We start from the raw sequence: 27,797 nt of genomic DNA, 5'->3' as shown, positions 1-27,797 counted from the left end.
TGTCACACCCCCCCTCCGTTATAATGCCCCATGTAGGATGTCACATCCCCCCCTCCCTTATAATGCCCCATGAAGGATGTCACATCCCCCCCTTTCAACCCCCCCACCATATAATGCCCCGTGCAGGATGTCACATCCCCCCCTCCCTTATAATGCCCCATGCAGGATGTCGCCCCCCCCACCATATAATGCCCCATGCAGGATGTCACACCCCCCCCCTTATAATGCTCCATGCAGGATGTCACATCCCCCCCTTCCTTATATTGCCCCATGCAGGAAGTCACATCCCCCCTATATAATGGCCCATGCAGGAAGTCACATCCCCCCCATAGTGCCCCATGCAGGATGTCACACCCCCCCTCGCTTATAATGCCCCCTCCACGATGTCACACACCCCCACCCCACCATTTAATGCCCTATGCCCCCATACAATAAAAAAAAAAAATCCAATACTCACCTCACTTCTCACCTGCTGGTGCTGCTCCGGACTCCTCACGCGCGCGGGCATCTTCCCGCTCTGCGCTATGACCGCTCAGGAGAGAGCGCGGTGGAAAGACGTCACCGCGCCCTCTGACCTGAGACGTCACAGAGCTGCAGCGGAAGAGACAGAAGCTGCTGCGGAGGCACGGGGAGGGGTAAGTATTGCGCCGGGTGCTGATATCCCGACGGTAGCCGCATGGAGGTCAGCGGCGCCTCCGGTCGCTGATTGGCCCCAGCCGGACCAATCAGCGAGGCGGGATTTCCTGGACAGAAGGACAGACAGATAGACAGACAGACGGGATAAGACAATTATATATATTAGATGTATTAGTCTATTGGTTTGTAAAGTGACCGAGGGTGGTAGCTGTGGATGAGCTGCTGCTCCATAACGTCCTGGCACTTTACAGGAAAATCATGTCCCAGTCCCAATGTGCTACCAGTTGTGGGGTGCATCACACTCACTTGTAGTCCGCTTATCTCCTCTGTCTCCAGGCCTCCATCTTCAGGAGTCACCATACATAACTCAGGGGACACACAGTTCATTTCAAGAAGCAAAAGTTTACTGGACAATTCAAGTTCATCAGATTGTAGCACGCAGTATTGGGCGCAACACTTCTTAGTTCTTGTTTCCTTCATACAGTACGTCTTCAGTAGTGTTGAGCGAATTTGTTCGGCATTTCAAATTCGTGTTTGGGGTTCCGGCTTGTTCGCGCCAAAAAATCGTCTCCACCCACGAACATCTCTGATTCGCCACGCTGTCAGGCAGATAACATCTGCGTGACAGGGTGGCAAATCAGGGATGTTCGTGGGTGGAGCCAATTTTTTTGGCGCGAACAAGCTGAAAACACGAACACGAATTTGAAATGCCGAACAAATTCGCTCAACACTAGTCTTCAGCATTACTGTCCGTTCCTCCTGAACTATCCCTATATTTACTGTTCCTGTAAGCCCCAGAGATTTCCCATCCAGTCCCGCAGTGCACTCGGGATCCATTACCCTACCTTTATGCAGTTCCACGTCCATCGTCCCCTGTATGCCAGAAGATCAGGCACTTTTTGAAGCCTTGAGCTCCGGACATTGCAGGAATCTCCACAAGTGATACACGTAAGGCCTCCCACTGCCCCGAACAATAAATGCTTGCCCACTGCAAATTGAATTTGACCTTGGTTAGTGTACTTCCCTATCTGATCAGCTATCAGGAAGCAGTCCCTTTTTTACTGGGGCTTGTCCCTCCTCCCACTATGGGCTAGTCCTGAATCTTAATTATGTCTGTCCCTACAGCATGTGGCTGGGCAGATCTCCTTCACAAACATTATACATTACATTTCAGGGGCGGACATATCATTGGTGCAACCTGTGCAGCCGCAAAGGGGCCAAAGAGGCAAGGTGGCCCATTTATATCTCCAAAGCAGGTGCAATTTTGCATTTTTAGGAGCTCTTGGGATGCAAAGGGCCCATATATTGTTCTTGCACAGGGGCCCTTTTCTGTCTGTGTCCGCTAGTGTTACATTTATATACATTAAAGATATTATACTTATAATTCTTACCAGAGTCTATCTTACCCAATAGTCACTACCTTATGCCCTAAATCTTAACCTATACCTGTTCCACACTATACATGACAAAATATATCTAAAACCGCATGACACTATTCACATTATAATATACAGCACAGCGCGATTGGTGTCTTCAGGGGTAGGAACACAATGGTACAGTCCACCACTCCTACATCTTCATGATAAGGGATTGATCCAGATTCATGAGTCAAAGTATATGTTGCTTTGTTATAACTTTATTAGGCTGGGGGCTGAGTGGCTGCAGAAGGCAATGGGCTAAAAATGTACAAGCTGCACATTCTGCAGTCAGAAGAAGTCGTCACTGAGGTCTGGGCCTGATGGAGAAGAAAAGAGAATGTCTACAATCAGAATGGACGTCCACTGTGAGTCACAGGAATTAAACAGGGTTTGTCACCTCTCTTGACATTTATTATAGTAAATCCTCGAAAAATAAAAATAGATCCATTCTTGATTAAAAAACGGACAGCATTTGAATGCCATCAGTGTATCATCCCAGCGCTGTCCGCTTTTTACTGTCTATTGGGTAGGAGAAGGTCAAAAACTTTTATTTTTGCATAACACAAAAACGTATAAACGTATGCCATGCTGATGATAAAAGTGGGCACACAGACCAAAAAGTGTTTGAGAAACTCATGAAAAAAAAACTGATCAAAATTTAACCATTTTTTTTTTGTAGGCAAAAATATTGAGGCCTAACAGATTCTGTCAGTATCTGCAATAATATGGGGGAGACCATTGTTATTTGTGCCCTATTACTCTCTAAACCAAGGGTGTACAAACTTTTGTGGTCTGAGGGCCACATTGCAGATTGTATGTACTACTTTCAAGGGCTGCAGTAATATTTAGGAGAACCTCAGGTACTGATCTGATTAGTGCAGATTTCGGGGTATTACACTATATGAGTTTTGGCCTTGGTGCTAAAATCGAAAAATCACAACCACAGTGCCAGTTGCAGTCCCCTCCATTAGTATCAGCACTATCTCATGTTTTTAATAAATGAATTGAATAATCCTAAAGGGACCTGACTGTAGCGTTTCTAATATACGCTAATTAAAGGTTATTTTCTTAAAGGGGTTTTCTCCCCATATCAATATCAGCTCAGTAGCTTAAAATCCTAAAATAAACAAAGTTGGCAAATACAATTGATATTCAAAAGTGCTCACAGCCCCATATTTCACCCCCTGCCTGGTTGCCCATGGATACGTCCTTTACTTCCTTCAGGACAGGTCGCACATGCTCAGTAGATACTTGTTAATCTATAATGGATATCATCTTCTTCCTTTTCCATTAGCTCATCCGTACTTTTTTTCTCATTAAAAGCATGAATATATATGTCCATACTGGTTATAATCAACACCCTCTACCTATAAAGACAATATGGACAAAACCGGGCCTTCATCTACAGTGTCTAAAGTAAAAACTCACTCTGTTGCTCATAGCAACCAATCAGAGCTCAGCTTTCATTTCTTAAACAGCTCTGGATAAATGCAAGCTGTGCTGTGATTGGTTGCTAAGGGAATCCAATACAAACTTTGGCGCTAGGAGAAGACACAGGGAATATTTCTAAAAAAGGAGGATTAGAAACATTTACATGGAGTACTAGGGACAAAAAAGAAATCATTTTATTGACATAATATTAGAAACTTAGGACAGCGGCATGTCTCCTCCTCTGTGGCCACTAGCAGATCATAAAAGGAGCAGCTTATGTTATCTGTGCATGGGGAGAGCGGGGAGGCTGGAGAAGAAGCAGAGGATTGTGGGAAATGTAGTTTATACCTGCCACATCGGCAGCACTTGAGGACCGCCCACATCCCACTGAGCAGAGAGACACAATTATGGAGGAGCTGGAGACAAAAGAAAAAAGATATAATGAATTAGTCAATGAGATACTGAAAGCACAGTTGGGTTACTTTAGAGAAGTGATTAGACCATATGGAGTTTGAAAAAAATAAATAGATTTTGGGCTAACCCCCTTTAAGGCAGGGTAACGTGCCTCGGGTTGATTGCTTGCTCTTGGGAGGGCAATTGCATCCATGGTCTTGACACAATTTTGCCTATTTGATTCAGCCAATGAGAGATTTCTACCATACGATCCAATGGCCCTTACGAAATATTAGTACTCCTAGTTTATTGATTGGGTGGAAGAACTCAGATATGCCCCAAATAATGACTCATCCAAAATGGGTATTGGGGTGCACACCATCACAATGACATATCAAACAAAGCCTTTGTTGGACTGAAGAGCAGGAATCCCTCTCTGTGTGCTGTGAAGTGCATGGGAGACAAAGTAGCTAGTCTCATCCCACCAGCTCAGAGTCAATTGCAAATTAGAAGATAGAGCCTGCTAAAGGGGAAAACTGGTAAAAATATAGGCTAAAAGTCATATAGTAGCCAGAAATAAAGATCATTATCATGCAGAAATTTATTGTGTATAATATCTTGCACATGGAGCAATTAACGTGTGAAGATAATAAAAGAAAAGAATCAAGCCTGGTGCAGGCTTCTTCTTTGTGTCTAAAAGGATAGTTCCCTACGTCCTTGTATTGACTATCAAGAATTAAACAAACTCACCATTAAAAAACAGTGTTCTCTGCCTTTGATTTCTGAACTGTTTGAGAGAATCCGTGGAGCAAAGATCTTCTCGAAATTGTATCTACGAGGAGTCTTACAACCTGATTCGTATCCGCAAGGCTGATGAATGGAAAACTGCCTTTAATACTCATGACGGCGACTACGAATATCTCTTTTTACCTTTTGTCTGTGCAACATGCCCAACATGTTTCAGGAGTTTGACAACGACATCTTCTGGGATCTCCTCTACGTTTCTGTGGTCGTGTATTTGGACGACATTCTGATTTTCTCTCCGGATCTATCCAGTGTCTATGGGAGAACAACTTGTTTGCCAAGTTATCCAAATGTATCTTTGAGAAATCCTCCGTGCCTGTCCTCAGCTTTATTGTTTCCCGTCTGGCCTCAAAATGGATCCTAAAAAGGTTTCTGCTGTTCTCTCCTGTACTTGTCCCCAAGGCTGGCAAGACATCCAGTAGTTCATGGGTTTCGTCAACTTTTACAGACAATTTATTCCGCATTTCTCGTCCCTCATGGCACGCATTTCCGCCTTAACCAAGAAGTGGGCTAATGTCAGAGTCTGGCCAGAGTCAGCCATGTCGGACTTCCAGCATTTGAAAGAGGCTCCGGTTCTGCACCACACCGATCCCAGTAAGCAGTTTCTCTTGGAGGTAAATGCCTCTTCTATTAGTGCTGGGGCAGTGCTCCTGCAAAGAACTTTTTCGGGGAAGTCTGTCGCTTGCGTTTTTTTCTCCAAACTGTTTTCGCAGGCAGAGCAAAACTATACCATTGGGGATCATGAACATCTGGCCATTAAGATGGCGCTCAAGGAATGGCGACATGTACTGGAAGGCGCCAGCTCTCCGGTAATAATATACACGGACCATAAAAATCTGACCTTCCTGCAGTCCACCCAGTGATTGAATCCTCATCAAGCCAGGTGGGCACTCTGCTTCACTTGTATTAACTTTGAATTACACTTTTGTCCTGTCTCGATCCTTTGATGTGACCTATTCCGTAGAGGAGTCTCAGCACATGATTGACCCGGCCAGGATTATTGAAGCAGCCCCTGTCCTTTTAAAAGACATTCCTCTGGGCAAAAACTTTGTCCCTACTGCTAGGAGGAATAGAATTCTGTCCTGGCCTGAGGGACACAAATCCAAGTTGGCTTGTCATAAGGGCATACACAAGTCCACTGAGCTGATTGCTCGCCACTTCTGGTGACCCTCGCTGGTAAATCATGTCCGGAACTTCGTAACCACCTTTTCACAGTTCACCAGAGCCTGCTGGTCTCCTCCAGCCTTTGCCAGTTCCTTCCGCTCCCTAGCAACATATTGCTATGGACTTCATTACCGACTGCCTCTTTCTCTACCTCTGCCTCTACCACAACATGTAGGTTGTGGTGGAGCAGTTCTCCAAGATGGCTCACTTTATTCCCCTGGCCGGCCTTCCCTTCGCACCTAAGCTCTTGAAGCCAGTATTCCTAAATCATTTCTTCAAGGCCCATACTCTTGCACCAACATCTGTTCCTTAGGGTCGATGTGTTCGAGGTTCAGGACATCTTGGACTCTAAGAAGGTCAGGGGGAAGACCTTCTATTTGGTTGATTGAAGGGGTTTTGGTCCCGAGGAAAGGTCTTTGGAGTCCGCTGGGAACATCTGCACCCCTGCCATTCTCGAAAGGTTCCTCTGATGGTCTGACCAAAAAAGGAGGTAGTGTAAGTGGGGTATACTGTCATGCCGTTTACACGCACTGGTAGTAAGCGCCGCCCTACTCACTGCGGTCACCTCTCTGCTTTCCCTAGTCTCGAACTACCTTGCTGAGCTGCCTCTTGCAGAATTTACAACACTGCTACTGGCGAGTCTCCAACTGGCTGTAGGGAGGAATGGCCAGATTCTGCAGGAACTTAATCCCACTGTGTCCTGCCAAGATTTGTATCCCTAGCTTGTCCCCAAACAGTAGAGAGTTTATTAGGCTGTTCCTCCTTCCACTCGTCACCTGATCTAAGGTTCTAGTTCAGTTCCTGTCTAGTTTCCTGTAAGGTGCTCTGTTGTATTGTCTCTTATGTTTTCTGACGCGGCTAGCCTACTCGTTTATTCTGATTTCTCCACTCCTGACCTCGGCTGCGTATTTTGAACCTGTACTGCCTGACCTCAGATTGTCTGAACACGTCTTTGCCTTCGTCCACCTGTACCTCGTACCCATGTCTCTGACCCTCAGGGCAGCTGGGGACTGTCCTGGAGTAGTACCTGGTGACTACCTGCGGCCAAGCCTATCCTCACCATCAAAGGCTCTAGTGAATACCAGATAGTCACTTAGTTACGCCCCTCCAGGGTAAGACTGGCCCATGGCACAGTGGGTCCACACCCACCAGTGTTACATAGTAAAAGGTGTCTAAAACACATCCTAAATATGGGGCAAGTCATTCAGGAAATGCAAATTGTCTTCATGCAAATTCCGTTAGAATTCTGGCACATTTAGAATAAATAACGTAATGCTACAATGAGTTGCACCGCATGGAAGTTCTACTCTGCTAAATTGGCATGTGTCCACAGGAGTAGTCTATATACCATAAGGATCTATAAAAAAAGCATTTGCCATGCCTAGTTTCCTATAAAAGTCCTTTGTGTCACTCCCTTCTTTACTGCAAACTTCAACTTTGTACGTTCAGAGGATTACAGAAGAACAAACCTCAAAGATGAATGACAGCTATTCTCAGGCCGGGCATGGCCGCGCAGGTTATTAAAGTAGGACCTGTCGAGAGCGGCAAGGTGTTGGCTGTGAGTCTGTAGCACCACGTTGTGCTCTACTGCTTCTATAATCCATTAAAGATATTATGAAATACGTTGCACAGAGAAGGTAAGACCGTCGGGAGGTGATCTCTGATAGATCATGGACATTGCACTCACTGTGCACCTGGATATTATTACAACTTTTTTTATATTATTTTTTATTTTATTAATTTTTCATTGTACTACACTATATCACCATTTATTATGCAGAATTGTAGTATTACAATCTAATACTAGACTATATCCAACATGATATGATGTATAATGTATTATTTTATACTATTCTATACTATTAAATGCTAGAGATCTAATATTATACTGCTATATATTTCTAATACTATATCTAATGCTATGCTGTGGTTTGCTACATTATCTAAGGCTATATTATATGTAATTATACGCTATACTATGTAAATGTATTCAATATTATATATCATGCTATATTATGCTGTACAGTGCCTTGAAAAAGTTTTCATACCCCATGAACTTTTCCACATTTTTTCATGTTACTCCCACAAATTTAAATGGATTTTATTGGGATTTTATGTGATATACCTTCACAAGGTAGCAAGTATTTGTGTAAAATATATGATACATGGTTTTTGATTCATTTTAAAGAAGCACTCCTATTTATGTTTTTTTTTTACTATATGTGTGTACAGGTGCTTCTCACAAAATTAGAATATCATCAAAAAGTTAATTTATTTCAGTTCTTCAATACAAAAAGTGAAACTCATATATTATATAGAGTCATTACTAACAGAGTGATCTATTTCAAGTGTTTATTTCTGTTAATGTTGATGATTATGGCTTACAGCCAATGAAAACACAAAAGTCATTATCTCAGTAAATTAGAATAATTAACAAAAAACACCTGCAAAGGCTTCCTAAGCGTCTAAAAAGGTTCCTTAGTCTGTTTCAGTAGGCTCCACAATCATGAGGAAGATTGTTGACTTGACAGATGTCCAGAAGGCAGTCATTGACACACTCCACAAGGAGGGTAAGCCACAAAAGGTCATTGCTAAAGAAGCTGGCTGTTCACAGAGTGCTATGTCCAAGCATATTAATGGAAAGTTGAGTGGAAGGAAAAAGTGTGGTAGAAAAACGTGCACAAGCAACAATCAATTTTTTGGGGGGAATAATTCTTTAAAAGGTTCTCCGGGAATAGAAAAAAAATTAAAAAGTTCCTTCCTTTCTTTAATTAGCAAATCACACTCGTTTTGTCTATGGAATCACTACAGAATTAAAATATCCATATCCACCTTCATGTGACACTGACATAAACCTGTCCTAAAATCTTAATGGTATCTGTGTTGTGAGCATGTGCAGTAGGAGGATCCGCTGCTGTGACCTGAAAATAACATATACTGTATGCTGTTAAGCAGTGTCAGACTGAAGAACATTGGGCCCACCAGAGGATTTGATTCTGAGGGCCCACCTTTCTCCCCCACTCAAGAGCCTCATAGCAGCTGCAAGGTTTGCACTATCAACTCTCCTGAAGGAGAAGCCAGGGCCCACCGAAGGATTCTCCGGTTTTTTGGTAGGCCAGTCCAACCCTGCTGTCAAGATATCTCCAGGTCACAGCAGCGGAGCCTCCTACTACATATGCTTACAAGCACCTATCTTATTAATGTTGTAGGACAGGATCCTGTCAGCGTAACAAGACAGTAGACATTTTAATTCTATAGCGATTACCTCCCTAGACAAATCAAATGTGATTTTCTGATTAAAGATATTTTCTTTATTTCTTTATTTTTACTCTTCGTGGAGAATCCCTTTAAGCCATACTGTACCATCCTATATCTTATGCCATGGCATACTATTTTATGTTATATGTAACACTGGACAAAAAAATAAGAATCAAGTGTTTTCAATTCATTCCTTTAATTATTTCAGTTCCTTCTTCTGCTGAAATATCTGTGGCTCAGTCTTCCGTTTTTTTTGGACATGTGACTACCAAGTGTTGCAATCGTGAGACTGTGTATATTATATATAGAGTTTTTGGGTAACAATGTATTTGGTTGTTATACACTGAAGAAGGTAAGGAGAGAGAATATGGGATATTCTGGAGGATGGGAACCCAGGTAAGACATTGGGGAAGGGGTTAGGAGACTAAGTACAGACAAACTTTTAAGTACAGAGAAAGTTGCACAACTTTTTACATATGTTAGTTTTGTATGTAAACTGTACAGTAGAGGGGGGTGAGCTCCAATACTAGACAAGTTTTTTTTCTAATCTTAGACAATTGCTTTAAATCCTCTATTAAGAATTTTAGTGTTAGGGCATATTCACACATTGGCAATGGCATCTGTCAAGACTGGCATTCAGATCTCTACCTGCTTATATTGCGGGTGGGTAGCAAATCTGCAGCAGATTTACACAAGCTCCGCTGCGACTATAGACAGATGGCAGACAGCAGGTTCAGCTCATGAGCCCGCTCCATACAGCCCTTGTGACGAAAATGAACGTCAATAGGTAAGGGCTTAAAGGGAGTTTGTCCAAAACATTTACCCTACACAAGCAGAAGTACTGCAGGGTAAGGCAGGGTAAAACCTTTCCAATGATACTATTTTACATCACAATTAATTTCAGTCTGCAATCCTTATGCCTTCATTCATTTTCAGACAATCCTGATATTCTGTTTGCAGCCTGACCCATGTTTCAGATTTTTCTCTAGTAGGAGTGTCTCTCCCAGTAATATAGGCTGGATATAAGGTCTGAATGTCTCTCCCAGTAATATAGGATGGATGTGAGCTCTTTGTGTCTATCCCAGTAAGACAGGCTGGATGATAGGTCTGCATGTCTCTCCCAGTCATATAGGATGGATGTGAGTACTGCATATCTCTCCCAGTAATATAGGATGGATGTGAGGTATGTGGGTCTCTTCCAGTAATATAGGCTGGATGTGAGTTCTGTGTGTTTCTCCTAGTAATACAGACTGGATGTGAGGTCTGCCTGTCTCTCCCAGTAATATAGGCTGGATGTGAGCTCTTTATGTCTCTCCTAGTAATATAGGCTGGATGTGAGCTCTGTGTGTCTCTCCCAGTAATATAGGCTGGATGTGACCTTTGTGTGTCTCTACCAGTAATATAGGCGGGATGTGAGCTCTGTGTGTCTCTCCCAGTAATACAGGCTGGATGTGAGGTCTGCCTATCTCTCCCAGTAATATAGGCTGGATGTGAGCTCTGCGTGTCTCTCCCAGTAATATAGGCTGGATGTGAGTTCTGTGTGTCTCTCCCCGTAATATAGATTGGATATGACGTCAGTGTGTCTCTCCCAGTAATATAGGCTAGATGTGAGGTCTGTCCCCGGAGCTGCTGTCTTTACTTGCTTTCATGCATCAGTACACCTCTAAAGATGTACTTAATCTCCATGTGCTTTCCTGCTTGTCTATAGCCTGTTTTCTCTGTTCTTTTTGTTATACTTTCTCTATTTCCACTTAAGACCTTGTACAAGCCTCCCCCTTCCTCCTGTTATCTCTAACTGTGAGAGAAGGGAGTGGAGAGAAGAGAGAGACATCAGGAGCAGGATCTCTGATGGATTTGTAACATTTTTGAAAATGTACTCAGCTAGATAAATCACTTACAGACACTCTGCAGAAGTAAAGTGACACGGATACCAGTAAAAATACATGTAAACATCTTTATGACTTATATGTGCTTTACTTTATGGGTAAAAAAAGAAATTACCGTACATGGGACTATGGATTTAGTACTCTTCATCTAATGACTTGCATTTTACACTGCAGTGTACATTGTTGTGACACGATGAATATGCTTCATTGATTTTAGTGTGTACCCATGTTATTTATAGTAGCACCTTGCTATGACTATCTACTGATTATTGATTGTTATTTTTTTACATATTATATATTTTTCCAATAAAAAATTGATGTCATGGACATTATATACTCCTTTCTTTGGGTTCCTTTCATGCCCCCTTCTTTTTTTGTGTAGCAGTATAATGGTAGAATATTTTTTAATGAAGACTATTTACAAAGTCACTATATGTGACTGCAGGCTTCTGAATTCTCACAGCACATGCACTGCACACTTTTAGGATTCTCCCTTGCACAAGTATGCAATCTGTATACTTCTGGCCACATTCAGACTAGACGTGTCCAGCCTCGGTCAATTAATTTTCATTGAGTAAGGCCCACTTGTCTAGTCGGCACATGACCGCATTTATGCAAATTACAAAGAAAGAGAAAACCCTGACAGCGTGCAGTGCGCATGCCCAGCCAGCTTCCCCCTAGATACACCTCTGCCAAGGCCCACCAACTATGATAGCTCCAGTGTCTTTGTGTTAGAGGGACAATTGAGCCACCTTCGGCTCTAGGAATTGGGTATGACTGCAACCTTCCTATTTTTGTCTCTCTTAGAACCACGCACAGAAATGACAAATCTTACATGTCTTGGCTGCTATCAGTGAGGTTATTAATGGTCATCTGAGGAAGGTTCTGAAAGCACAAAAATAATCAAGATCCACTGCTGGCAGCTTCTGTGTAATTACGGACCAATGATGTCCCAGATGTGCTTGATGGGAGACAAGTCTGGTGACGCTGCAGCCATGATAGCACATTTAGGCCACATAGGCTGCTCACAGTAGCATGAGCAACATGCAGTCTGGCCTTTGCATGTTGAAAAACTATGCCAGGCCATTGCTTGTGCTACTGTGAGCAGCCTGCGTGGTCTGAACGTGCTCCCATGGCTGCAGCGTCTTCAAACTTGTCTTCCATCGAGCACATCTGGGATGTCATTGGTTGGTGATTACACAGGAGCTGCCAGCAGCGGATCTTGATGATTTGCCTAAGTGCATTCAGCAACAGAACATTTCTCAGACGACCATTAATGACCTCATTGATAGCAGATAAGGCTGCTTTCTTATATATTGATAGTTCATATATCTCATCAAAGACATGTAAATTATGCAAAATATGCCTATATATGCAGCAGTAGATTTATTCACATATGCAATGTATATTGACTGGACCAACAATTATGTACACATTCACATATATGTTGTATCATAATTATATGTTAATCTGGATCAACAGCTATGTCCACATCCACATACAGTGGTGTGAAAAAGTGTTTGCCTCTTCCTGATTTCTTATTCTTTTGCATGCTTGTCACACTTAAATGTTTCAGATCACAAAACAAATGTAAATATTAGACAAAGATAACACAAAATGCAGTTTTTAAATAATGGTCTTTATTATTAAGGAAAAAAGAAATCCAAACATACAGGGCCCTGTGTGAAAAAGTAATTGCCCCTAAATCTAATAGCTGGTTGAGCCCTTAGCAGCAACAACTGCAATCAAGCGTTTGCGATAACTGACAATGAGTCTTTTATAACGCTCTGGAGGAATTTTGGCCACTCATCTTTGCAAAATTGTTGTAGTTCAGCCACATTGGAGGGTTTCCGAGCATGAACCGCCTTTTTAAGGTCATGCCACAGCATCTCAATCGCATTAAGGTCAGGACTTTGACTAGGCCACTCCAAAGTCTTAATTGTGTTTTTTTTAAGCCAATCAGAGGTGGACTTGCTGGTGTGTTTTGGATCATTGTCCTGCTGCATAACCAAAGTGTGCTTCAGCTTGAGGTCACAAACAGATGGCCGGGCATTATCCTTCAGGATTTTTTGGTAGACAGCAGAATTCATGGTTCCATTTACCACAACAAGTCTTCCAGGTCCTGAAGCAGCAAAACAGCCCCAGACCATCACACTACCACCACCATATTTTACTGTTGGTATGATGTTCCTTTTCTGAAATGCTGTATTATTCTACGCCAGATGTAATGGGACATACACCTTCCAAAAAGGTCAACGTTTGTCTCGTCAGTCCACAGAGTATTCTCCCAAAAGTCTTGGTGGTCATCAAGATGTTTTCTGGCAAAACTGAGAAGAGCCTTTATGTTCTTTTTGCTCAGCAGTGTTTTTTGTCTTGGAACTCTGCCATGCATGCCATTTTTGCCCAGTCTCTTTCTTATGGTGGAGTCATGAACACTGGCCTTAACTGAGGCAGGTGAGGTCTGCAGTTCTTTGGATGTTCTTGTGGGGTCTTTTGTGACCTCTTGGATGAGTCGTCGCTGCGCTCTTGGGGTTATTTTGGTTGGCCAGCCACTCCTGGTAAGGTTCATCACTGTTCCATGTTTTCGCCATTTATGGATAATGACTGTCACTGTGTTTCACTGGAGTCACAAAGCTTTAGAAATGGTTTTATAACCTTTTCCAGACTGATAGATCTCAATTACTTTGTTTCTCATTTGTTCTTGAATTTCTTTGGATCTCAGCAGGATGTCTAGCTTTTGGGGATCTTTTGGTCTACTTCACTTTGTCAGGCAGGTCCTATTTAAGTGATTTCTTGATTGAGAACAGGTGTGGTAGTAATCAGGTCTGTGTGTGGCTAGGGAAATTGAACTCAGCTTCCCAAAGACGTGACAAATCACAGTGAATTGATGTTTTAAGGGGAGCACACATTGTATAGTGGGTAACACTCACCCCCACTACTAGCTAGCTAGGATGCAGACACTTTTTATGTTGGGTTCTTTAGATGGCTTCCCTTTTGCCAGACTCTCTTTTTGCATATATCAGATGCTACACTGCTCTCGGACCCAGCTGAATAACTAGCAACTTAGTAGTACTTCAGTGATCTATCTGATTTCTCCCAATTAATAAGTCATTCACCTGCATTACGCTTGACTGTCCTCCTAATTGTTTCACAATATGTTGAACATTTATCACTCCTCAGTTGCAGCCCCAAAAGTCAAAATGCAGCAGTAATCATTATTATATACATTAGAAAATATAAATATATGCTGTAGATTCAGTGAGTACCTAGCCGGAATAAGAACAAGAGTACTTAGCTAATGGTACACAGCAGGGGAGTACACAACGTTTAGCAGTATAAGATATCAAAGACATTGCATTAGAATAATAGCAAGGCTCAGTGGAAACCCAATGTGTCAGCAAAGAATATGACAGTCTTTGTCAGTCCAAAGCTATGCAATTTTTTTTGCGGTATAAGTTCTTAAAGTTTGTAAGAGGGTGGTGAACTTATTTCTAACCCTCTTATGCTTACCTTGCGTCACCTAAAACAGTCCCTCCTTACTTACACATTTTCAACACTTGTTATAAGTCTCTCTTTCAGTCCGTCCCTTCTTCTAGGATTTTGTCTCTCCACTTTCAGACCATGGTCTTAAGAACCTTGACACTCCCTCTGACATTGTTCCCACCCCTCAAGGATTTCTGCCTTAAGAGTTCTAGTCTCTGTCTAGTGCCTCTTTGTCACCACTCCCTGCCTCTGAAGATTTAAAGGGCTTTTCTGGGTACTAACAATTGATAACCGATCCACAGGAGAGGTCTTCAAGATGAGATTGAGTGGGGTTCAATGCCCAGTACCCTTAACAATTGGCTATAAACTGCTCGGGTGGCAGCCAGAACTAAGTGATGTACCAGGGAAAAACAGCAACCTCATACATTGCACTTTATCTCCCATTGTGTGCTCCACTGCCTATACCATTTAGGTTGGCCGCTGCCGGAGCAGTTTTCAGCTTAACGTTGGGGGTGCCGGACCCTCATCGATCTCATATTTTAAGTCTTGAAGAGACACTGTTTTCCAGACGTTTCTCAAACAATCACGTTACCATGCTCTCCGCATCAAGATGTCCAGATCTCATTCTAGATCTCTTCTTCACACACACAGGCAGTCATTTCTTAGACCTAATTGTCTAAGAAAGTACTTTAACTAGGTCACCGTTTCTAGTGTCCATGCCACACATCTCAATGTGTCCAGCACGGTGCCTCTAGACCACATCTAAGGTCTACAGGGTAACCAAACTTCTACTATAGTCCATACTTCTCCACCCACAGCCTGTACTCCAGAGCTGTCTTTACAATTCTGCTAGTTGTTTTTGGAAACAATCAACAAGTTTGTTGTTCCCGACCTCTGTAACAGCTTAGCAGCTTATAATTAGTGTTGAGCCACCCCCGTAGTGTTCGAGTTCGGTTCGGTTCGTCGAACACCTTCGAACACCGTTAAAACCAATGGCAGGCAAACAAAAACACATAGAAACACATAGAAAACACCTTCAAAGGTGTCCAAAAGCTGACAAACTGCTCAGAAGACACAACTAACACATGGAAAAGTGACAAGTACATATAGTCATGAGAAAAGAGAAGAGGTGGAGGAGTAAAAGGAGGGGGAGACACAAATATAGGCATGTCATGCCCTTCTAAAATCCAAAAAGTGAGAAGCCGACACGTTCAGTCCGCTCCTGCCCGTGCCACCTCCGTGTCGCCGGGTTTGTGCCAGAGCCGCGGTGAACCCTGACGGCCAGCCCCCCTCTCCCAATACTGGTGCCTGTCCGCTGGTGGGTCGAGCGAGCCCCCCTGTGGTGGAGGCAGCTCTAAGCTTTTTAATTTAAATTGTCTCTCTAATTTGAATGAATACACTTTAAATCCATTTACAAGGATCTATTGGAGGGCAAGTCTCATGCCAGCAGCCGCGTAATTCCAGCTCCAGTAGCGTCCACTAAAGCTGCTGCAGTTAAAAAGCTTTTATAAGGATCGAGCTCGGCTGTCCACCGCAAGGCATCCTACTGCCAGTCCCAGCCCCTATGCCTTGGGGTGCCTCCTGATGCTCTTCACTGAGTATCCCGTGGTCCCGAAGCATTTCCTTTGAAAAAATTAAGTGTCCAAACTACAGGTGGTGTAGCTTGCTTAGCAGCCGGGATAATCTGCTGACTAGCAGACACTGCTACTAGGCACAAAGTATTTCCTGGGCTAGATGCAGTTAAAAATTTGTAATTAGATACTCTCGTTGGATGCTGAGAAAGCATTCCATAGAGTCTCCTGGCACGCCATATATGATTCTCTTAAAAAGCTTGGGGTAGGGGTCTAGGGGACCCTTTTATAGCCAAAATCACGGCCCTGTATCGCAATACGTCACCTAGGCTGAAGATAAATGGAACTGTAGCACCCTGAGGGCTCGGTTGCTACAGAGGTATTGCACCTCACCCAGAGGTGTGATATCTCACTCTCAGGTAAGGAAGGAGTGTGGATCAGGACCCGACACCTGCATGCATTACACCACATTGCCGTGGGGCAGGGCGACCAATATGCCCCTGAGATGGGCACGACAGTCCCTGTCCCTGGCTGGAGTGGGGGGGAGGGAACACTGAGGAAGGGGAACCCTGTAGTGCAGGAGCAGGGAGGAAGCAGTTCCTGGGTGCATTGAGAAGGGAGTATAAAAGGTGGGCACCATCTTAGTTCAGTGCAGAGAAGTCTGAGCAGAAGTGGCAGGGAGCAGGGGCTCTGCATGAGCTCTGCTCCGGAGGCGGGCCTAGTAACAGAGGCCCAGGCCTGGAAGAGGGAGAAGGAAGGAAGAGGAGCGGAGAAGGCTCCAGGAACGAGGAACGAAGGGATCCCAGGGGTGCGGACGGGCGAGTCGCCACCGCACGCCCGAATCCACCTGCATGGAGGGGTCAGGCCAAAGGGGGAGACCGGTCCCCGAAACTAGTGGAGGCAGGAAACGACCCTCAGCTAGAAACCGGAGGCTGTGACATTTTATGTGGCGCAGCCCCTCGCTACACCCGCTAGGAGGGCAGCACTTTTTAATTCCTATTTTGCATCTGTTTTCTCTCAGAAAGAAAATGTAACATCAACTGATCTTCACTGTCCTTTTAAAGGAATAGAGGAATCCAAGCTATCTGTAAACAGAAAGATTGTGAGGGAATATTTAGCTAACATAAATAAGTTCAAGTCTCCAGGTCCAGATGAATTACACCCCAGAGTACTGAAGGAGATCGTAGAAGAAATTTTAGAACCACTCTCCATAATCTTTGAAAATTCTTGGAGAACAGGAGAAGTCCCAGAAGACTGGAGAAGAGCAAATGTTGTTCCTATCTTCAAAAAGGGGAAGAAGGTGGACCCAGGGAACTATAGGCCGGTGAGTCTGACTTCTATACCAGGAAAGATCTTTGAACAAATTATTAAACAACATGTATGTAAGTACATGGATAAGAATGAAGTGATTAACCAGAGTCAGCATGGGTTTGTAACTAACAAGTCATGTCAGACTAACTTAATTTCCTTCTATGACAGAATCACTGACTGGGTGGATCAGGGAAATGCTGTAGATATAGTATATCTTGACTTCAGCAAAGCATTTGACAAAGTATCTCACACCATCCTTATTGAAAAAATGACCAAGTATGCAATGGACCAGGCAACTGTTAGGTGGATTCATAACTGGCTTAGTAATCGGACTCAAAGGGTGGTTGTAAATGGCTTCACATCCAGCTGGATGAATGTCTCAAGTGGGGTACCACAGGGCTCCGTCCTGGGACCTGTATTGTTCAACATCTTTATCAATGATTTAGATGAAGGAATTGAGGGTAAACTGATTAAATTTGCTGATGACACAAAGCTAGGAGGGATAGCTAATACTAGAGAAGAGAGAGAGAGGATTCAAAAAGACCTAAATAAACTGGAGCAGTGGGCAGCAACCAACAGAATGGTTTTTAACAGGGAAAAATGCAAAGTACTACATCTGGGCAATAAAAATGAAAAAAGCATATACAGAATGGGAGGAATAGAGCTAAGCAACAGTACATGTGAAAAAGACTTAGGTATACTAATAGATCATAGACTGAACATGAGTCAACAGTGTGATGCAGCAGCAAAAAAGGCAAATACAATTCTGGGATGTATTAACAGAAGCATACAGTCTAGATCACGTGAAGTCATTATCGGTCTTTACTCCTCTTTGGTCAGACCTCATCTGGAATACTGTGTACAGTTTTGGGCACCACATTTTAAAAAAGACATAGACAAACTGGAGCAAGTTCAGAGAAGAGCGACCAGAATGGTGACTGGTCTGCAAACCATGTCCTATGAGGAACGGTTGCAGGATTTGGGAATGTTTAGCTTGCAAAAAAGAAGACTGAGAGGAGACTTAATAGCTGTCTACAAATATGTCAAGGGCTGTCACATTGTAGAAGGATCATCTTTATTCTCATTTGCACAAGGAAAGACTAGAAGCAATGGGATGAAACTAAATGGGAGGAGACACAGATTAGATATTAGAAAAAACTTTTTGACAGTTAGGGTGATTAATGAGTGGAACAGGCTGCCACGAGAGGTGGTGAGTTCCCCTTCAATGGACGTCTTCAAACAGAGGCTGGACAGACATCTGTCTGAGATGATCTAGTGAATCCTGCTTTCAGCAGGGGGTTGGACCAGATGACCCAGGAGGTCCCTTCCAACTCTACCATTCTATGATTCTATGATTCTATGATAGGGTCAGGGAAACTGGCGCCAAGTTTACCAAGAGGAGGCCCGAGGCAGCCGGACAGAAGGGTTGGTAAGAAAGGCCAGACAAAGGACACACAAAGGGGGTCCTGTGAAGCGCTCCAAAGTTATCTGGGAGTTGTCTGAGCCCCTCACCTGGTGAGCACAGTACGACGTGGGCAGCCATTACCTGCAGACGTGGTCTGGATAATAAGAACTGTGAGTAAAGGCCCTGGACTGCATCACTGACTCCGTGTCGTTACTGCTGCTGCCCTGCACCATCACCCCCATCCTCCGCATACACTGCCCTGAGGCTATACTCCTCCCGTGGGGAGTTATGCTACGCTCTGCTGCACCCACAACACCAGCCTCAGCGGTCTGCCCTGCAGCGGCGGTTCACTCTGACCGCAATCCACGGGTGGCGTAGTCGGACATTTAAACATCAAAACCACATAAATAGTTCTGCCACTGGTTTGACCACCCTGAGCCACGGAACCGGGTCGCCGCCACGAAGACTACAACCACCAGCATCCACCAAAAACGGTCCGGCTCCGGGTGTCCCAAGGCCCAGGGGGTGCATCAGAACATTTTCATCACCTTTCACAATCACCAATGGGACAAGGCAGGGATGTCCTCTGTCCCCTCTCTTATACATCCTAGTGACGGAGCACCTGCTCTCATCAATTCGCCATAACCCCAATATTAGGTGGATTGAGGTGGGAGGCACCAAGTACAAGTGCTCTCTATTTGCTGATGATGTACTAGTATATATCACTCAATCACATATATCCATCCATGCTGTTATGGCTGAAATAGATCACTTTGTTACATGGTCAAATTTTAAAATCAATGCAGCGAAGTCTGAGGCCCTCGATGTCTCCCTCCCCAAATCCATATAGGATTCCATCCAGTCCAACTTTCCCTTTGCCTGTCCCTCACAGAGTATCAAATACTTAGGAATTCCTATTCATAGAGACCTCTCCCATCTATGTTATCTTAATTTTGGGCCCTTTATTGAACAACTCCATACAGACCACGGTTGGCAAGTTAGAACTGTAAGATTCACTACGTGAACCACTGGTGTTTTGTGGAAAAGCACATGTACACTGTGTTCCAAATTATTATGCAAAAAGTGTTTAGGAGTGATAAGGGAAGAATTTGTTTGTTTGTCAGTTAAACTCATTGATGGTGATGTGTGTCAGGGCTCTTTATATCACTGTAAGCAATTGCAGACACCTGTGCTAATTAGTTTGGCAGGTGTGTCCAATGAAAGGCAAGACTACTTAAGAAGGCTGTCTCACATCATTAAGCAGCCTACATTTTCTGCCAAAATGGGAAAGAAAAAGGATGTGTCGGCTGCTGAGAAGCAACAAATTGTGGAGTGTTTAGGTCAAGGCATGACTACAATCAACATTGTGCGATGATCAGGATGAAGTGTCTTGGCAATCAAGAAGTATGTAGCTGATTCACAGTACACACGTGTGCGTGCTGATAAGGGCAAATTGAGGACTCTTTCCTACAGGCAATTACGTCAGGTTAAAAGAGCAGCGGCAAAAAAGCCTTGTTATAGCAGCAGACAAGTTTTTGAAGCTGCTGGTGCCTCCAACGTCCCCCGAACAACAAGATGCAGGGTCCTTCAGAGGTTTGCAGCTGTGCATATGCCATCCTGTCGACCTCCTCTATCCACTTCACACAAGCAGAAACGGCTCCAGTGGGCCAAACATTACATGAAGACTGATTTCAAAACTGTTTTGTTCACGGATGAGTGCCGTGCAGTGCTCGATGGTCCAGATGGATGGAGTGGAGGATGGCTGGTTGATGGACACCCCATGCAAACACGGCTACAGCGCCAACAAGGAGGAGGTGGAGTAATGTTTTGGGCTGGAATCATGGGGAGAGAGATTGTCGGCCCCTTTAGGATCCCTGAAGGCGCTAAAGATGAACTCCATAATGTATGCGGATTTTCTCAAACAGCACTTCCTGCCATGGTTCAAGAAGAAGAACCATGTATTTCACAGCAAGATCATTTTTTTGCATGATAATGCACCATCTCATGCTGCACATAAAACATCTGCATCTCTGGCTGATATGGGCATAAAAGGGGACAAACTTATGGTGTGACCCCCATGCTCCCCTGACCTCTACCCCATTCAGAACCTCTGGAGCATCATCAAAAGGAGTGTCTATGATGGCGGGAGGCAGTTCACATCTAAGCAACAGCTCTGGGAGGGTATTCTGTCCTCATGCAAAACAATTGAAGCAGAAACCATCCAAAACCTGACAAATTCAATGGACGAGAGAGTTCAGAAGCTCCTTTCGAACAAGGGGTCCGATGTGAAAATGTAACATCACCTAGAATAAAGTTTTGAGTTGAAAACTGTTTGATTTCAGTTTCTAATAACCTGCTAATGCTTATAATTTAAAAAATGACCATTTTTTTGGTCTTTATTAAAATGAAAAGGTTGATCGAAAAGTTTGGGGGATCTAAGAGTGTGGCAACCCAGTAGTCATGATTACTTCGAATTCTGACAATATGAGGGTCATGTTGCAGGTAGTGCAGCAAGAAGGCACTTATGTGTCTTGCGCATCTCGGAGCCCCAAAATTATTTTCCGGGCTAGATGCAGCTACAAATTATTATTAATTTTAAATCTGGTGGAGCTTAGTATAGATGGGCTAATAGGATCAGTGCTGCACACTGCTACAAAGCCCAAATTATTTTCCAGTCAAGATACAGATAAACATGATTAGTAATTTGAAAGCTTAAAACGGTTGGTAGGGTGATTTTAACCAATCATCAAGCTTTTACTCTCCCCAGGATGACACAGGGGTAGAAAAGTCATTTCGGATCCATGATTTGTTCATCTTTATGAACGTGAGTCTGTCTACATTATCAGTGGAGAGCCGCGTGCGCTTATCTGTCAGCACACCACCAGCAGTGCTGAACACACGTTCAGACAGAACGCTGGCTGCGGGGCATGACAAGATCTCCAAGGCGTAAGTGGCTAGCTCCGGCCATTTATCCAGATTGGAAGCCCAAAAAGAGCAAGGGTCCAGTGACACAGTCATGGCTTCAATGTTTACTTGGAGATACTCCTGTACCATCGTCTCTAGGCGTTGACTATGTGTCAGACTTCTTGTCTCCTGTGGGCTTGCAAAGGATGGGCTAAAAAAGTGGTGAAATGATTCCGCAAAATTGATGTTACCAGCAGATACTGTGGTTCTGTTACGGTTTGAGTGCTGAACACTTGACGGTCCCACGGTTGGCAAGTTGGAACTGTGAGATTCACTACGTGCACCACTGGTGTTTTGTGGAAAAGCACATGTAAGATTCTGCAACAGTCTCTGCTGATACTCCTGCATGCGTGCATCCCTTTCTATGGCAGGAATAATTTCTGCAAATTTACTTTTGTACCGGGGATCTAACAGTGTGGCAACCCAGTAGTCAGGATTATTTCTAATTCTCACAATTCGAGGGTCATGTTGCAGGTAGTGCAGCAAGAAGGCACTCATGTGTGTTGCGCATCCAGGGGCACCAAGTCCCTGTTGTGTTGGTGGCGAGGTAACAATCATGCTTCCTTCCTCTGTCCTCTCCCCCCAACTTCGCACAACAGAAATGTGATCAAGGTCTCCCTCATCTGATGAGTCTTCCATCAGTTCGTCCTCCACTTCTTCCTGGGCTCCTGCACCTTCCTCACTAGTTTGGCTGCTACCATGCGCCCTGGTAAAACCATCTCCCCCACCCTCACATGCCTGCCGCCTTGGTGCTGCCGACCGTCTGGACCTTGCAGATGTTAGCCCTTCCGCATACAACTCCTCCTCCTCTACTTCCTCCACCTCCTCTTGTGCCACCACCTGACTCCGAATTCTGTTTAACATGTGCTCCAGCATGTAAATCACCGGAATAGTCATGCTGATAATGGCATCGTCAGCACTAAACATCTTCGTCGCCATTTCAAAACTGTGCAGAAGGGTGCATAGGTCCCTGATCTGAGACCACTCCTCCAGCGTGATTTGCCCCACCTCCGGATCTCGTTGGCCCAGGCTATACGTCAGAACGTATTGCACCAGGGCTTGTCGGTGCTGCCACAGTCGCTGCAACATGTGCAGAGTTGAATTCCACCGGGTAGGCACATCGCATTTTAGCCAGTGAAGTGGCAGGCCCAACGACTTCTGTAGAGATGTAAGTCGCTGAGCTGCGGGATGCCAACGGCGGAAGTGAGCACACAGCGACCGTGCCCTCTGCAGAAGGCCATCTAGTCTGGGATAGTGGGCTAAAAATTGCTGGACAACCAGGTTCAACACGTGAGCCATACAAGGCACGTGTGTGACATTGCCCCGGCGAAGGGCCGCACCCAGGTTTGCAGCATTGTCGCACACGGCCTTCCCTGGTTTCAGGTCCAGTGGAGACAACCATTCATGAAATTGGTTCTCCAGAGCTGACCACAATTCCTCAGCTGTGTGACTCACATTTCCCAGACATTTCAAAGTAAAAACCGCCTGATGACGTTGAGCCCTACTGCCAGCATAGTAAGGAGGTGTGCAGGATCCCTTCTGCGCAGTTAGAAAGCTTGTGGCATGACCAGACAGGCTTTGGGTGCAGGTGGAAGACCGAGAGGAGGTTGAGGAGGCAGAAGCAGTGGAGGAACTTTGACATAAAGAGGATTGACGCACAACTCGTGGGGACGGCAAGACTTGGACAGCAGCCCCTTGTCCTGCTGTCACCATAGTTACCCAGTGCCCAGTCAGCGACATGTAACGCCCCTGTCCATGCCTACTCGTCCAAGTGTCTGTGGTGAAATGCACCCTGTCACACACAGAGTTTCTCAAAGAAGCGGTGATGTTGTGTGCGACATGCTGGTGGAGCGCAGGCACACCTTTCTTTGAGAAGTAATGTCGACTGGGCATCTGGTACTGGGGCACTGCGACGGACATAAGGTCTCGAAAATCCTCTGTGTCCACCAGGCGGAAAGGCAGCAATTCTGTAGCCAAGAGCTTGCAGATGGTGAAATTCAACCTCTTAGCTTTCTCATGGCTAGGAGGAAATGGTCTTTTACTTGTCCACATCTGAGGGACCGAGGGCTGGCTATTATGCTTAGACGGGGTTGATAAGGGTGTCCCCGGCAAACTGCCGGTCTGTGAGGAAGATGCAGGCGGACATGTTAGGTTGCCTTGATCCAAAGGTGGTGCTATCGATGTCGGACAGCGCTCAACACCAGCTGGTGTTACCACCTCCAAAGAAAATGATGACCTGCCAATCACGCTGGCTGTTGCGGGTAAAGAGTTGGCAGGTCTGCGCCCCAAAACAGGTGTGACTGCTGTCCCCCCAGTCACAGAGGATGAAGAGGCCGCGGATGCACAAGATATGGCAGACGGTGGTTGGCCCGGCCGGCTAGGCCGCATTGTAGCACACTGAGCTTCCCACTGCAACTTATGCTTCATGTCCATGTGCCGGTTCATGCATGAAGTACTCAAACTATGTATTTTTTGGCCTCTACTTAGCTTTTGCTGACAAATGTTACAGATAACACGAGTTGGGTCATCTTTATCGATCTGAAAAAATGCCCAGGCTATGCAAGGCTTAGCACCCATGCGACCTGAAGAGCCACCACGACTTGTGGTGAGAGGCAGAGTTGTGTTTGAGGATGCAGTTGTTGACGTGCTTCCAGTACTACGTCTCTGTCCAGGAAGGCGCAACCTGACCTCGTCGTCACTAGCATCTTCCTCCACCTCCTCTGCTGACCTCATCTCTTGGCTGACTGTGGGTTGACAGTAAGTGGGATCTCCAACCTCATCATCATCACCCTGTGCGTTATCACACCCGTCGTCCTCAGAGCCAACCTGTTCCTGCCCTGACAAAAAACTAAAGTTGTCGCTCCAATCAGGTATTTGAGTCTCATCATCGTCTTCCTCATTGTCTCCACCAACAGGAGTTACAGTTTGGGAATGAGGGTCTACATTATGGTCAGAACCTTCTGCGTCTGGTCCTGGATCCGACTCATAAAGATTCTGGGCATCAGTGCAGATCATTTCCTCGTCTGGATTCACAGAAGCGCTGGAGTCGACCTCTGATTCCCAGGCTATAGTATGAGTAAACAGCTCTGCAGACTCAACCATCTGTTCTACCTCATACTCAGACGGGCAGCTGGAGATTTGGGAGCTGTGAGGAAGCAAGTGCGATTGGGGTGACACCTTTGAGGACTGGAGTATTTGTGATGTTGAAGTTGATGTGGAGGAGAGCCCACTTAAAGGAGCACTTGATATCCGTTGAAGCACCTGCTGTTTCTGTGCCTCATCTGGAATTTGTAGCGATTGGCGTGGCCGTAAGAAAGGGATCTTATCACATTGTCCGCTAAAAGAAGTAGACATTTTAGTTTGGCTGGAAGATGGTCTTTCTTCTGCAGATGTTACTGTTGCTTTAACACCTACCCCACGGACACAACCTTTTTTCCCCTTCCCAACACGCCTATTCCCCTTTCCACCAGCAGCAGGCCTTTTTCCACTCATTTTGGTGGTTAACTAATTCACAACTCTGGAGTTGTTTGCACAAAAAAACAATGGATGGGAACCGAGCAGAGCTGAGTGGCCAAACTGTGGTATTAGGCCAAAACTATTGGCTGGGTTAGATGCAGAAAAAAATTATATTCAATTTGCAACCTGATGGAGGTCAGTATAGATGAACTAATAGAACAAGTCCCACACACAGCTAGAAGCCCAAATATTTTTTCAGAGGTAGATGCAGAAAAATTTTTTATTCAGTTTGCAACCTGATGGAGGTCTGTATAGATGGATTAATAGAACAAGTCCCACACACAGCTACAAGCCCAATATTTTTTCAGAGGTAGATGCAGAAAAAAAATATATTCAGTTTGCAACCTGATGGAGGTCAGTATAGATGGACTAATAGAGAAAGTCCCACACACTGCTAGAAGGCCAAATATTTTTTCAGAGCTAGATGCAGACAAAAAATTATTTTGAATTTGCAACCTGATGGAGGTCAGTATAGGTGGACTAATAGAACAAGTCCCACACACTGCTAGAAGGCCAAATATTTTTTCAGAGCTAGATGCAGAAAAAATTATATTCAGTTTGCAACCTGATGGAGGTCTGTATAGATGGATTAATAGAACAAGTCCCACACACAGCTAGAAGCCCAAATATTTTTTCAGAGGTAGATGCAGATAAAAATTATTTTTAATTTGCAACCTGATGGAGGTCAGTATAGATGGACTAATAGAGAAAGTCCCACACACTGCTAGAAGGCCAAATATTTTTTCAGAGCTAGATGCAGATAAAAATAATTTTTAATTTGCAACCTGATGGAGGTCAGTATAGATGGACTAATAGAGAAAGTCCCACACACTGCTAGAAGGCCAAATATTTTTTCAGAGCTAGATGCAGATAAAAATTATATTCAATTTGCAACCTGATGGAGGTCAGTATAGATGGACTAATAGAACAAGTCCCACACACAGCTAGATGCCCAAATATTTTTTCAGAGGTACTGTAGATGCAGATAAAAATTATTTTTAATTTGCAACCTCATGGAGGTCAGTATAGATGGACTAATAGAGAAAGTCCCACACACTGCTAGAAGGCCACATATTTTTTCAGAGGTAGATGCAGAAAAAAATATATTCAGTTTGCAACCTGATGGAGGTCTGTATAGATGGATTAATAGAACAAGTCCCACACACAGCTAGAAGCCCAATATTTTTTCAGAGGTAGATGCAGAAAAAAATATATTCAGTTTGCAACCTGATGGAGGTCAGTATAGATGGACTAATACAACAAGTCCCACACACAGCTAGAAGCCCAATATTTTTTCAGAGGTAGATGCAGAAAAAAATATATTCAGTTTGCAACCTGATGGAGGTCTGTATAGATGGATTAATAGAACAAGTCCCACACACAGCTAGAAGCCCAATATTTTTTCAGAGGTAGATGCAGAAAAAAATATATTCAGTTTGCAACCTGATGGAGGTCAGTATAGATGGACTAATAGAACAAGTCCCACACACTGCTAGAAGCCCAAATATTTTTTCAGAGCTAGATGCAGAAAAAAATTATATTCAATTTGCAACCTGATGGAGGTCAGTATAGATGGACTAATAGAATGATGCTATGCCCAAAAGATTTTACTTCACTAGGTGCAGTAAAAAAATTGGTATTCTATACACAGGTGGTATATCTTGCAACACAGATAGGCTACTCCACTGACTAACACACTCTGCAATAGGCCAAAAAGGATTAGCTTTGCTAGATTCAGCCAAATGCTGTGAAAAAAACTTGCACAGCACTGGCACAGACCTGCCTGGCAAAAACTGATAGGAACTGATGTAACCTAGTCCTGAAAAGGACTGCAATTACAATTAGTCTTTACTCCCACAATCTATCATTTAAGAGCACAGACCTGCCTGATAAAAGTCGTAGGAAATGCTGTAACCTAGTCCTTAAAAGGACTGCAATCACAACTATTCCCTACTCCCAAGCTATCTGTATATTTGTGCGAAAATTGGCTTGAAATTAACAAGGTATAGCGCACACAGCAACAGCGGTGCCGTCTAACACGCAGCTGCAGCAGTGAGAAAATGGTGGCGACGGGGAAAATGGCTTGGTCTTATAGGGCAAGGACATGTGACATACACTGCCAATGACACATGCCCTTGCTTGTGTGAAAAAAAGCACTTCGCTCCGTGTGTGCGCTGCTGATAGGCTGACAGATTGCACCTCCCCACTGCAAATGCGGGAAAGAGAAAAAAAAATGGAGATCTTCATTGTTCCTGCAGAGATCCATCCCCTGCCCCTCCCCCCACCCCGCTGTACACTCAAACTGCGTATTAACATTAATTTTCATCATTACTGAGAAAAAATCCAGTTATGATTTTGGTGCACGAACAGTTATCGAACATAACCTCGAACAGCCGAATTTTTCTCAAATTGTTCGTGTTCGCCGAACGGCTCGAACACCGCCCAAAACAGCTCGAATTTGAGATTGGCGAACAGTTCGAGTAGAACAACGCTCATCTCTACTTATAATGGGGCGGGTCAGTTAGTGTCCCTACTTCAGTTTACTGTATGGTACCTG

The 27,797-nt window shown here is 44.3% G+C and overlaps 1 protein-coding gene and 1 long non-coding RNA gene across 4 annotated transcripts in view; one reads left to right on the top strand and one right to left on the bottom strand.

The window, feature by feature from the left end:
• Window positions 1-1,379: 1,379 nt before the first annotated feature.
• LOC141172140 (uncharacterized) lies at window positions 1,380-14,623 on the bottom strand. Its single transcript, XR_012252427.1, has 3 exons — window positions 14,535-14,623; window positions 3,834-3,901; window positions 1,380-2,371 (listed from the first exon to the last, which is right to left on the bottom strand). It is a non-coding gene; the product is annotated as an uncharacterized lncRNA (long non-coding RNA).
• Window positions 7,267-27,797, top strand: part of LOC141172139 (galactoside alpha-(1,2)-fucosyltransferase 2-like) — a 32,924-nt gene continuing 12,393 nt past the window's right edge. The window contains exon 1 of one of the 3 annotated variants that reach the window (XM_073656006.1): window positions 7,267-7,483. The gene's annotated coding sequence lies outside the window, so the exon portion shown is untranslated. Of the gene's footprint in view, window positions 7,484-9,389; window positions 9,501-27,797 lie in introns of those variants that run through there. The other 2 variants (XM_073656005.1, XM_073656007.1) reach the window with 2 other exon arrangements.

This window comes from Phyllobates terribilis, unplaced genomic scaffold, assembly GCF_046119375.1.
Source record: "Phyllobates terribilis strain yellow unplaced genomic scaffold, ASM4611937v1 Scaffold_12__6_contigs__length_324123572, whole genome shotgun sequence".
Lineage (NCBI taxonomy): Eukaryota > Metazoa > Chordata > Amphibia > Anura > Dendrobatidae > Phyllobates > Phyllobates terribilis.
This window is presented reverse-complemented; position numbering and strand designations above follow the sequence as displayed.